Source organism: Loxodonta africana, chromosome 8, assembly GCF_030014295.1.
Source record: "Loxodonta africana isolate mLoxAfr1 chromosome 8, mLoxAfr1.hap2, whole genome shotgun sequence".
NCBI lineage: Eukaryota > Metazoa > Chordata > Mammalia > Proboscidea > Elephantidae > Loxodonta > Loxodonta africana.
This window is the reverse complement of record NC_087349.1, coordinates 105,415,522-105,428,957: the sequence shown is the minus strand read 5'-3', so window position 1 is coordinate 105,428,957 and position 13,436 is coordinate 105,415,522. Positions and strand designations below refer to the sequence as shown.

At 40.6% G+C, this 13,436-nt stretch overlaps 1 pseudogene; it reads left to right on the top strand.

The window, feature by feature from the left end:
* Positions 1-12,136: 12,136 nt before the first annotated feature.
* LOC100670217 (small ribosomal subunit protein uS5-like) lies at positions 12,137-13,082 on the top strand (annotated as a pseudogene).
* Positions 13,083-13,436: the final 354 nt, after the last annotated feature.

Sequence of the window (13,436 nt, the reverse complement as noted above, 5' to 3'; positions counted from 1 at the left end):
ACCCCCACCATCTCATACCTCCAGACACAATTGGGTTTAGATTTGTTTTATTTCTCTTGCCTTACCCCTCACATTTCTCTGTATAGCAGATATGGTTCCTGCAAAGCTTTGTCCAAAAACCTAGAAAAAAATTCCTGGAGTAATGTGATAAAAACCACCTACTCCAGAGCAAGACACAGACCTCTGGGTGAGGGTGCTGGTCTGTTTTCTTGCCTCCCCACCCCATTCCCAGTCAGCCCCATTTGAAGGTCTTGCTGTTAGTTGTTGTTGAGTCAGCTCCAACTCATGATGACCCCGTGGACAGCAGAACAAAACGTTGCCTAGACCTGTGCCATCTTCCTGATCTTTGGTATGTTTGAGTCCATTGTTGCAGCCACTGTGTAGTGACTTCTAACCTATGGGGCTCATCTTCCAGCACTATATGAGCCAATATTCTGCAATATTCTGTTGTGATCCATAAGGTTTTCACTGGCTAATTTTCGGAAGTAGATTATCAGGCCTTTCTTCCTAGTCTGTCTTAGTCTGGAAGCTCTGCTGAAACCTGTCCACCATGGGTGACCCTGCTGGTATCTGAAATACCAGTGATATAGCTTTCAGCATCACAGCAACATGCAAGCCACCACAGTGTGGCAAACTGACAGATGCGTGGCGGATTTGAAGAGCTATGGTGCCTCTATTCCACAGCATAAGGCAGGCAAGCCAGGCTGGGACACAGTGTCCACAGAGTGGTCTGTGAACTTCAGCCACCCATGGCTTCATCCACCTGCTAATAACACGCACCAAGACGGGCTGTTCACTCTGCCTAGAATGGTAGGTTGCCTGTGGGTTCTGAGCAGGAGAAAACCAAAGACATTTGGATTGCAGGCAAGTCAAAGCTGCAAAATGTCCCTTGGCACAGCTGTTCACTGAAGTCCAAGTGGAGTATTTAGATAAAAAGCGCTTCCTGCTCCACAAGATTCTCTGGAACACAGGGATAAAGAAAAATTGTGGTAAAGCTTCAAGTCCTGAGGGTACACATCCCTACGGCAGTGGGATCTCAGGTAAGGAAACCGTGCTTTGGCCCTATAGTGCTAAGATCAATGACAGGTGCATTCCATTTTGGTAAAATGAAGCTTAATATAAGAATGTCACCAGTGATCTCTAAGTCCCTGATAAGGGCAATTTTCTGTTTAATGCCTCAATTGTGAGTAGCTTCTCAGGAAGCAATATTGAAAACCCGAGGATACCATTTGCTAAGGATTGAGTTTGTAGTTGTTAGTTGCTGTCCACACTGTTTTGACTCATGGCAACCTTATGTATAACAGAAGAAAATGTTTCCTGGTCCTGTGCCATTTTCATGATCCTTGGTGTGTTTGAGTCCATTGTTGTGGCTATAGTAACAGTCCAAAAAGATGTCCCCCCAAAAGATATGTTGAAATCCTAACCCCTGGTACCTGTGTAAGTGAAAATAGGGTCTTGTTTGAAAACAGGGTCTTAGAAGATGTTATCAGTTAAGTCACTACGAGGTCATACTGGAGTAGAGTGGGTCCTAACCCAATCTGAGTGGTGTCCTTATAAAAAAGAAGAAGAGGGAGGAAAGATGGTCATGTGAAAATGCATCTGCAAGCCTAGAAACGTGTGGGGCTACCAGAAGCAGAGAGAAACAAGGAAGGACCTTCCTCTAGAGCCTTCAGAGAGAACATGGCCCTGTGGACACCTTGGATTTGGATGTCTAGCCTCCAAAACTGTGAGACAATAAATTTCTGTTTTTACATGTCACTTGGAAACCCTAGTGGCATAGTGGTTAGGAACTACGGGTGCTAACCAAAAGGTTGGCAGTTTGAATCCACCAGGTGGTCCTGGGAAACCCTGTGGGGCAGTTCTACTCTGTCCTATAGAGCCGCTATGAGTCGGAATCGACTTGATGGCAATGGGTTATATGCCACTCGGTTTGTGGTATTTTGTTACAGCAGTCCTAAGAAAATCATACACCCCTCTAAGTTATGTGAGGACAAGGAATGTGGTAGCATAGTCACTGTGGTAACCTCAACCCCAGCCCAGTGTCCAGTACATAAGAGATGTTCCACAGACACTGTGAAAAAAATAATAATCTCTCTTAAAGGTCACAACTTTTTCAATTTGACTTCTCAAACTAAATATTTCTCCACCATAGGGATTTAATTCTGCTTTATCTTAGCCTATTTTCACCTTAAACTCTTGATTTTTGTCTGGAATGAAGAATCCCACACAGAAGTGAACAAAAATGTTTGTCATGTAATAGAAGCTCAGGAAATTTTTTTTTGCCAGTGAATAGGTAACTGAATGAATCGTTCTTGAAAATAATTAACCAGAGCTAAATACATATTATAGATACTTGTATGTGTGTGTGTATATATATATATATATATACACAAACCAGTTGCTGACGAGTCAACTCTGACTCATGGCAACCCCATATGCTGCAGAGTAGAACTGTGCTTCATAGAGATTTCATAGCTGTGACCTTTTGGAAGCAGACTACAAGGCCTCTTTTCCAAGGTACCTCTGGGTAGGTTTGAAATGCCAGCCTTTCAGTTAGTATCTGAGTGCTTAACCATTTGCCCCACCCAGGGTTTGTCTCTATCTCTTTCTCATATGTGTATATATATATATATATATTTACATATAGGTTTGTGTGTGCATGTATACTTAGATTTTTATTTCATTTTGTTCCAGGAGTCCTCTTGGTCAAATTTCTTTCTAGAGGCCTGAAGCTCCCTTAACTTGCAATATGCATTTAATATTTTTTTTCTCTATCCTGGGAAAAAAAATGAAAGTAACTTGTGACTCTCAATTATTTTTCTCAAGGATGTCACACCATAATCTGAATGTATGTTTCTAAGAAATATAAATTTTATTTTATTGCAACAGAAGGTTAGATAATACTTGCCAAGTTCCTGTGAGGGATATCACATCAAAAGTTGTGCCAGCTTGCTAACAACTGAAAGTTGTTATTAAAGACAGAGAACAGTATTCCCAATAACTCCCCTTCCCCTCCCCTGTTGACATTATGGCTGGATGCCATTACTGTCAATTGTTTCTGCCCTTTGAGAGGTTCTAAGAGGCATTGACTGCCTTACCCTTTCAAGTATTCTTCAGGCTTTAAGCAAAATTCCTGTGTGTCTGGCCCTCCAAAGCCAAGGGGTCCAGAGATCTTCTCTAGCAAGCACAAACAGAAAAAAACCACATAAGCATTGAGAGAAACCAGTGTGGGAATATAGAAATGTTGACTCATACTGCTGGATCTCTGAGTCCTTTGAAATTCTAGAATTTCTATCTTGCTGCTTGTTTTAGAAGATCTAAAAATTAGATACCTCCTAGAGAAGGTTAGTCACTCCAGTACTGGTAAAAAGTCACATGGGTAAGCATCATCTTGGCTGCCAGGTAGCCTTCATTTGGATCAGACACTATTGGTGGTTGGGTTGGAGAGCAGGGAAGAGACAGGACTCACTCTCCAGAAAACAAGGCTCCTTCTCTAACTGTGTGATCTTGAGAAAGCCTTCCATTTTCTCCAGTCCTCCAGTTTGCTCTTTTATATAATGAGTGGATTAGAAATTTAAGATACCTTCCAACTATAAACTTCATTCAGTCTGTCTGAAAGTAGTTGGGGTCAAAGCACTGATCCTGACACTGGAGAATTAAAGAACAAAGCCAATAAAAATCCCTGCCCTTGTGCACTTCACAGCTTCTAACTTTCTCTTTGTTATTATAATATGCATTTTGTGGATGCATGTTGTTGTCAGCTGCCACTGAGTCAGTTCTGACTCATGGGGATCCCATGCACAATGGAATGAAACACTGCCCAGTTCCGCACCTTCCCCAGGTCAGTTGCAGATCAGACTGTTTTGATCAATAGTGTTTTCAACAGCAGATTTTCATAAGTAGATCTCCAGAACTTTCTTCCTAGTCTATCTTAGGCATCATTGCAGCAGAAAAGCCTCCTCTGACAGATAGGTGATGGCTGTACTGGTCAGGAATTGAACCTAATACTCCTACGTGGAAGGTGAGAATACTACCACTGAACTACCAGTGCTCCCACTGGTACGTGCATACACTGTTTATAGTATCATTCTAGAAGCAACAAAATGCAGACATTTTTAACTCTTAGGTTGTCTCTTGAGTGATTCATTCATTTAAAATTCAGAGAAGTGCCACACTGTGACTGGCACTGGAACATGTATTTTCAGGAATATGAAGATAAACACAACACAGTCCTTAACCTTGATGTGTTCACCATTCAGTAGGGAAGCTAAAAGATGTAAGAGCTAATTTAATAATGAATATACTATGATAAATGTCAAAGGGTAATTCAGTGGGTGAAGAAATCATATCTTATTAGGAAACTGAGTGATGTTTTCTGCTTCTGAGATTTAAGCTGGACCTTAAAAATGTGTAGAATGTATAAAAAGGTAGGGAATCTAAGAGTAGAAAACAGAGTGAGAGAAAAATAATCACAATTACAAGAAAGCAGAGCATGTTTGGAGAAATGGAAAAAAATATCCTGGAATATACCAGATGGTTAAAAAAAAAAAAAGGAAAATGGAGGCTCAAGAAGGCTGAGCACAGTTTAATGGAATTGGGACAACAAGAGACCTGATATATGCATCATGGGAATTACAGAAAATGAGAGAAATAAAGAGACAGAAAGAATATTTGAAGAAATAACGACAGAAAATTTCCCCAATCTAACAAAGGACATGAATCTGCAAATCCAAGAAATTCAAAGAACCTCAAGCAGTACAAACCCAAAGAGATCTACACCAAGGCACATCATAGTTAAGCTCTCAAAAATTAAAGCCAAAGAGAGAATCCTGAAAAAAGTGAGATAGAAGCAAACAGTCACATACAAAGAAGCCCCAATACGATTAAGTGACAATTTTTCCTCAGAAACATTAGAGGCTAGAAGCAATGGAATGATATATTTAAAGTGCTGGAAGAAAAAAAAAAAAAAACTGTCAACCAAGAATGCTATAACCAGTGAAACTATCCTTCAAAAAATGAGGCTGAAATTTCAAAATTCCCAAACAGAAGCTGGGAGAGTTCATATCCACTAGACTGGCCCTACAAAAAATTCTAACGGGAGTTCTGTAGATGGAAGGGATAAGGCACTAGAAAATAATTCAAAGCTATTCATAAGAAGAAAGATCCCTAATAAAGGGAAATTCCTGAACAAGTACACACACACACAAAAAAAAACCTGTCTCTGTCGAGTTGATTCCAACTCATAGCAACCCTATAGCACAAAGTAGAACTGCCCCATAGAGTTTCCAAGGAGCCCTTCGTGGATTTGAACTGCTGACCTCTTGGTTAGCAGCTGTAGAACTTAACCACTATACCACCAGGGTTTCCTGGACAAGTATAAGGACTAGTAATAAGGTATTCATGCTTGATAATTCTGTCTGTTCTTCATATTTTCTAATAACAAATAAATAAAAGACAAGGATAAAATTATGGTACAGGTCACATGAACGAAAAGCATGTAATTAGCGATAACAACAACAAAAGGTGAAGAGAGTAATATTATAGACATAGAATTTATTGTATGTTGCTGAGGGTAAGTTGGTACCAATTTACCCTGGAATGTTATAAATACAAGCTCTTAAATGTAATATTCATGATAATCACTGAGAAAATATATTAAAAACATTCGCAAAAGGAAAAGAGAAGGGAACAAAAAAGGCCCATTAAAATAAACCAACAAAGCATAAAAGCAAGCAGTATTAAAGGACAAAGAAGGCTAAGACATACAAAAAACAAATAACAAAATGGCAGAATTAAGTCACTTCTTGTCAGTAATTACAGTGAATGTAAATGGAATAAATGCTCCCATCAAAAGGCAGAGAGTGGTAGAATAGATTAAAAAAGATGATCCAGCTCTATGCTGTTTACAAGAGAGAAACCTTGAACTCAAGGACACAAAGAGGTTGAAAGTGAAAGGATGGAAAAAAAATTCCGTGGAAATAATAACCAAAAGAGAGCTGGGGTGGCAATCTTAATATCAAAGTAAACTTTAAGACAAAATCTATCAGAAGAGATAAAGATGGACATTACATAGTAATAAAAGGGTCAATTAATCAAGAAGATTTAACAGTCATAAATATATATGCACACAACATCAGGGCACCTAAATATGTAAAGCAAACACTGACAAAATTGAAGGGAGAAAGAGATAGTACTACAATAGTCCTTGGAGACTTCAATAGACCACTTTTAATATTGGACAGAACATCTAGAAAGAAAGCCAGCAAGGAAACAGAGGATCTGAATGACACTATAAACCAACTAGATTTAACAGACATACACAGTACACTCCACCCAAAAACAGCACAATATACATTATACTCCAGTACACATGGATCACTCTCCAGGATAGACTACATTTTAGGTCATAAAACAAGTCCTGATAGATTTAAAAAGACTGTCATCAAACAAAGTATTTTCTCTAACCACAACAGAGTGCAGCTAGAAATCAATAACAGAAAAACAAAAACAAACAAACAAAAAAACACAAAACTGGAAAATACACAAACACATGGAAATTAAACAATACACTATTAAACTCCCAATGAGTCAAGGAAAAAGTCAAAAGAGAAATCACAAATTTCTTAGAGTCAAATGAAAGTGAAAGCACAACATATCAAAATTTATTGGATGCAGCAAAGGCAGCACTCAGAGGGAAACTTATAGCAATTAATGCCTACATAAAAAAGATCTTACATTAATAGCCTTAATTAATTAATACCAATCAACAACTCCAATAACTACAAAGAGAAGAGCAAACTAAGGCTAAACCTACCAGAAGAAAGGAAATAACAAAGATCAGAACAGAAATAAATAAAATAAAAAACAGAAAAACAATAGAGAGAATCGATAAAACCAGAAGTTGGTTCTTTGAAATGATCAATAAAAATGGCAGACTTTTAGCCAGAATGACAAAGAAAAGAATAGATGCAAATAACCAAAATAAAAATGGAAGAGGGGACATTACAACTGAACCTATAGAAATAAAGAGAATTATGACATAATATTATGAACAACTGTATGGCAACAAACTGGATAAGCTAAATGAAATGGACAACCTACCCAAAATGACTCAAGAGGAAATAGACCTATATCAAGTGAAGAGATCCAATCAGTGATTTAAAAAAACCTCCCAACAAAAAAATATCCTAGACCAGATGGCTTTGCTGGGGGAATTCTACCAAACATTTGGAGAAGAATTGACACCATTACTGTTTAAACTCTTCCAAAAGATAGAGAAGGAATAGTCCCTAATTCATTCTAGGAAGCAAACATAATGCTGATACCCAAACCAGAAAAAGACACCATAAGAAAAGAAAACTGCAGGCCAATATCTCTTATGAATATAGTTGCAAAAATCTTCAACAAAATACTAGTGAACAGGGTCCAACAGCATCTTAAAACAGTCATACACCATGATCAAGTAGGATTTATTCCAGGAATGCAGGATTGTTCAACGTTAGAAAATCAATCAATGTAACACACCAGGTCAATAGAACAAAGGGAAAGAACCATATGATCATCTCTATAGGTGCAGAAAAACCATTTGATAAAATCCAGCGACCTTTCTTGATGAAAACCCTCAAGAAGATTGGAATAGTAGGGAAATTCCTCAATATGATTCAAAAAGCATATATGAAAAACCAACAGCTAACATTATACTTAATGGTGAAAGACAGAGCTTTCCCCTTTAAATCAGGCACAAGGAATGGGTGTCCACTCTCATCACTATCACTTTTATTCAATATTGTATTAGAAGTCCTAGTCAAAGCAGTAAGACAAAAAAAATAAAAAAGGTATCTAGATTGAACAAGAAGAAATAAAGTTATCTCTATTCGAAGATGATATGATCCTATATACAGAAAATCTCAAAGGGTTCACAAGAAAACTTCTAGAGCTAATAGAGGAATTCTTCAAAGTGGCAAGGTATAAGGTCGACAAACAAAAATCAGCTGGATTTCTATACACCAGCCATGAGAAACCTAAGAGGGAAATTATAGAAACAATTGCATTTACAACAGCATCTAAGAGAATAAAATACCTAGGAATAAAGCCAACCAAGGATGTAAGGGACTTATACAATGAAAACTATAAAACACTGCTGAAAGAGATTAAAGAAGACTTAAATAAATGGAAAGATATTCCATGTTCATAGACTGGAAGATTTAATATTGTTAATATGTCAATAATACCCAAAGTGATCTATGGATTCAACTCAATACCGATCAAAATTCTAACAGCCTTCCTTACAGAAACAGAAAAACCAATCCTCAATTTTATATGGAACGGCGAGAGGTCCTGAATAACTAAAACAATGTTGAAAGAGAAGAACAAAGTAGGAGAGCTCTCACATACTGATTTTAAAACATGTTACACAGCTACAGTAATCAGAATACCCTGGTACTGGTATAACAATAGAGATGTAGGCCAATGGAATAGAATTGAGGGGTCAGAAATAAACCCACACATCTATGGTCAACTGATTTTTGACAAGGGTGCTAAGTCCACTCGATGGGGAAAGGAGAGTCTCTACAATAAATGGTTCTAGGAAAATTGAATTTCTACATACAGAAAAATGAAACAGGATCCATGTCTCACATCACACACAAAAATAAATTTGAGATGGATTAAGGACCTAAATGTGCAAAGTAAAACCATAAAATTCTTAGAAGAACAAGCAGGGGCAATGCCATCAGGCCTAACTTTTGACAGTGGGTTATCTAATATAATAACAAAAGCACAAACCTCAAAAGACAAAATAAATAAAAATTAAAAACTTTTGTTCATCAAAAGACTTTACCAAAGGAAGGGGCCAAGATGGTGGCTTAGTCAGACATACCTTGTTGTCCCTCTACCACAAAGGTCCCCAGAAACCAAGTGAAACAGATACAGATGACAATACTGGTACCCTGAACATCAAATGAAAGGATAAAGAATTAGATCGAACACTGACTATAAGCTGATTGAAAACAGTGAATGAAGAGAGATACAGAGCAGAGGGGCCCTGCCAGTCGACCCAGCACAGTGTGGCTATCTCGAGACAAAGCTAACACCAAACCCGGGGAGGAGCACAGAAAGGCAACTTCGTGGAATTCCCAACAGGAGACAGAAAAACTGCATTGGCATACCCAAAGTGAAGCAAAATGAGCAGAACATGAATCAGACCTAGAGAGGAAGGGTGCAAAGGGAGGGCAAGAGCTCCAGGGACCCCAGCATCCAGGGAGTGGGTAGGGAGCCAGGACCCAGATCAGGGCAGCTCAACAGCTGCAGTCCCTAACTATTTGGGCGAGTGGCTCGCACAGAATGACAGGCCTGCAGAGTGTTAGCAGGAGGTCCCCCACTTGACAAGACCTCAAATGTCCCTCCCTGTCTTAGTCATCTAATGCTGCTTTAACAGAAATACCACAAGTGGATGTCTTTAACAAAGAGAAGTTTATTCTCTCATAGTACAGTAGGCTAGAAGTCCAAATTCAGGGTGCCGGCTCCAGCGGAAGGCTTTCTCTCTCTGTCAGCTCTGAAGGAAGGTCCTTGTGATGCATCAGTCTTCCCTTGGTCAGGGACCATCTCTGCACAGGAACTTCATGTCCAAAGGACGAGCTCTGCTCCTGGTGCTGATTTCTTGGTGGTTTGAGGTTCCCAGCTCTCTGCTTATTTCCCTTTCCTTTCTATCTCTTGAGAGATAAAAGGTGGCACAGGCCATGCCCCAGGGAAACTCCCTTTACATTGGATCAGGGCTGTGACCTCGTAAGGGTGTTACAATCCCACCCTAAGCCTCTTTAACATAAAATTACAATCACAAAATGGAGGACAACACAGAATATTGGGAATCATGGCCTAAGCAAATTAATACACACATTTTTAGGGGCACATAATCCAATCTTGTAAACCTCATCAACACAACTGCCACTAGTCCATCCCTTTACATCACAGTGATGGGATTAACAACATATAGAGAAATCATATCAGAAGATAAAATGGTAGGCAATCATACAAGGGAATCATGACCTAGCCAAGTTGACAGATATTTTGAGGGGACACAATTCAATCCATGACACCCCCTACTCACATTTGATAAAGGCCAGGTCCCAACTGCTAACTGCAGCCAATGGGAAGTGCCCAGGCACCCTCGCCCAGTGACCTGAGGGGTGTGCTCCACCTCCTCCACCTTTGATGCTTAGAGGCATGAACTCCCCATCCCTGCAGCCACCAACTACCAGGGACTCAGTCTGAGCTCCCCCATTTTCCTCCCTACAAAGCCCTACCCACCATCACACCTTGCCCACCACAACTGCCTCGGTGCTCACAGCCACCCAGCTACACCCTCTGCCCATCCAAGCAGCATGGAACTGCTCCAAGGGCCTAGCCCAGATGACCTTGCCCACACCTACCACCCATTTCTTCTGAGCAAAGTGGAACTGATCCAGCAACCCCACACACCCACAACTTCCCCCCACCCTCCACCCTGTCCCTCTGAGTGAGCTGGGACCACTCCGCAACCATTACCACCCAAGGCAAGTAGATGATAGCGTGCTCCTGCGCCTCCGCTCCCCTGCCACATCCATCACACCAGCCACCCCGCCCACTCAGTGAGTACCATTGCCTGCTCCCACACTGCTGAACAAATGACAGCCAGTGGCCAATGCCCGCCTAGCCCATCCTCAGCTGTCCCACACAACCAGCAAACAGAGATCAGCATCCAAACTGCCAACCACTGCTCCACCCATCTGGAGCTAGTTGGTGAGCACTCCAGTGCTGCCAAACTAGTGACCAGCATAGCATGCCCAGATATATCAAAACAAAAGAGAAAATCAGGACATAGCAAACATATAATCAATCAATAAATACAACACCTTAGTGCTTCAGAGACAACAAACCATATCAAAACACAAGTGACCTAAATTAAGGGCCAGAAAACCCTCCTGAGGAAGAAATGGTAATGGAAGTACCTGATAAAGAATTCAAAAGACATATCTAGGATCCTTCCAGAGATCAAGAAAGAGATCAAGGAAAACACAGACAAAATTCCTAGAAGAATTCAGGAAAATAATACAAGAACCAAAATAACAAAATAGACAATTAAAAACCATGCAAAAATGGCAGCTAGAAATCCAGAAGATTAGCTATAAAATTTCAGAAATAGATAACTCAGTGGAAGGACATAAGAGTATAACTTAATCAATGGAAGACAGAATCAGTGAAATAGAGGACAAATCCCTTGACACTAATGTGTTTGAGGCATAATCAGAAAAAGAGTGAAGAAAAATGAAGAAACCCTAAGTGTTATGTGGGACACTATCAAGAGGAATAATTTATGCATGTTTGGAATTCCAGAGCAAGGGGAGACCAAAAAAAAAAAAAAAAAAAAGCACAGAGAGAATTTTTGAAGATTTGCTGGCAGAGAACTTCCCTAATATGAAAGATGAGAATATATCTATTCAAGAAGCTCAATGAAACCCATACAAGATAGATTCCAAAAGAAAGTCAACAAGGCATATCATACTCAAACACTCCAAAGCCAAAGAAAATGGTAGAATCCTGAAACCAGCTCAGGAAAAATGAACTTCCACCTACAAAGGGGAACCAATAAGACTAATATCTGATTTCTCGGCAGAAATCATGCTGGCAAGAAGGAAATCAGATGGCATATAGAAAGCCCTGAAAGAAAAAAACTGCCAACCAAGAATTATATATCCAGAAAAAAGTGTCTCAAATGCAATGGTGAAACTAGGACATTCCCAGATAAACAGAAATTAAGGGAATTTGTAAAAACCAGGCCAACCTTACAAGAAATACTAAACAGACTACTTCGGACAGGCGCCCTGGTGGCACAGTGGTTAAGAGCTTGGCTACTAACCAAAAGACTGGCAGTTCAAATCCACCAGCCACTCCTTGGAAACCCTATGGGTGCAGTTCTACCCTATCCTATAGGTTCGCTGTGAGTCGGCATTGACTCGAAAGCAATGTTTTTTTTGTTTGTTTTTCAGGTTTGGACAGAGAACCAACAACATCAGACAACAACTTCAGATTAAGACACATGACAGCATCATTCAAATACCAACCCAGACAAAGAATTTTTAAAAAACAAAATAAGCTTTTTCTCCAAGAAAACACCAAATGGCGGATGACGCCGGTGCAGCGGAAGGGCCTGGAGGCCCCGGGGGCCCGGGGATGGGAACCCGTGGCGGTTTCCGCGGAGGCTTTGGCAGTGGCCCGCAGGGCCGGGGTCGCGGCCCGGGCCGGGGCTGAGGCCGGGGTCGCGGAGCTCACAGAGGCAAAGCGGAAGATAAAGAATGGCTTCCGGTTACCAAGCTTGGCCGCCTGGTCAAGGATATGAAGATCAAGTCCCTGGAGGAGATCTATCTCTTCTCCCTGCCCACCTAGGAGTCTGAGATTATTGACTTCTTCTTGGGGATGGCCCTAAAGGATGAGGTTTTGAAAATCATGCCTGTGCAGAAGCAGACGCGTGCTGGCCAGCGGACCAGATTCAAGGCATTTGTTGCCATTGGGGACTACAACGGCCATGTTGGCCTAGGTGTGAAGTGTTCCAAGGAAGTGGCCACTGCCATCCATGGGGCCATCATTCTGGCCAAGCTCTCCATTGTCCCTGTGCGGAGAGGCTACTGAGGAAACAAGATCGGCAAGACCCATACTGTTCCCTGAAAGGTGACTGGCGGCTGTGGTTCTGTGCTGGTGTGCCTCATCCCTGCACCCAGGGGCATTGGCATAGTCTCAGTCCCTGTGCCCAAGAAACTGTCGATGATGGCTGGTATCGATGACTGCTACACCTCGGCCAGAGGCTGCACTGCCACCCTGGGCAACTTTGCTAAGGCCACTTTTGATGCTATCCCCAAGACCTACAGCTATCTCACTCCTGATCTCTGGAAGGAGACTGTGTTCACCAAGTCTCCCTACCAGGAATTTACTGATCACCTGGTAAAGACTCACACCAGAGTCTCCGTGCAGAGAACCCAAGCTCCAGCTGTGGCCACCTCATAGAGATTTTTATACAAGAAAAATAAAGTGAATTAAGCCTGAAAAAAATAAAATAATAAATCCACAAGGGATCCAGAGACATCAATCTGTAAATGACAACAACTTCAAATGAAAAGGGGGAATAAATGGTGTAGTTACACAACTTCCTTATGGAGAGGAAGCCAAGGTGATATCAAGATATAACAGACTGTTTTAACTTAGGAAGATAAAGGTAAATTTCAGGATAACCACAAAGAAAACTAATAAGCTTACTCACTAAAATAAAAAAGAAGAAAATCATTAAGGCTTAGTAAACACAAAATCAACAACAACAAAGAAAGTCCATAAGCAAAGAAAACTCAAACTCAGTACAGAAAACTAACCCAAACAAAGAAACTATCAACATCAGAAGACAACAACAAACA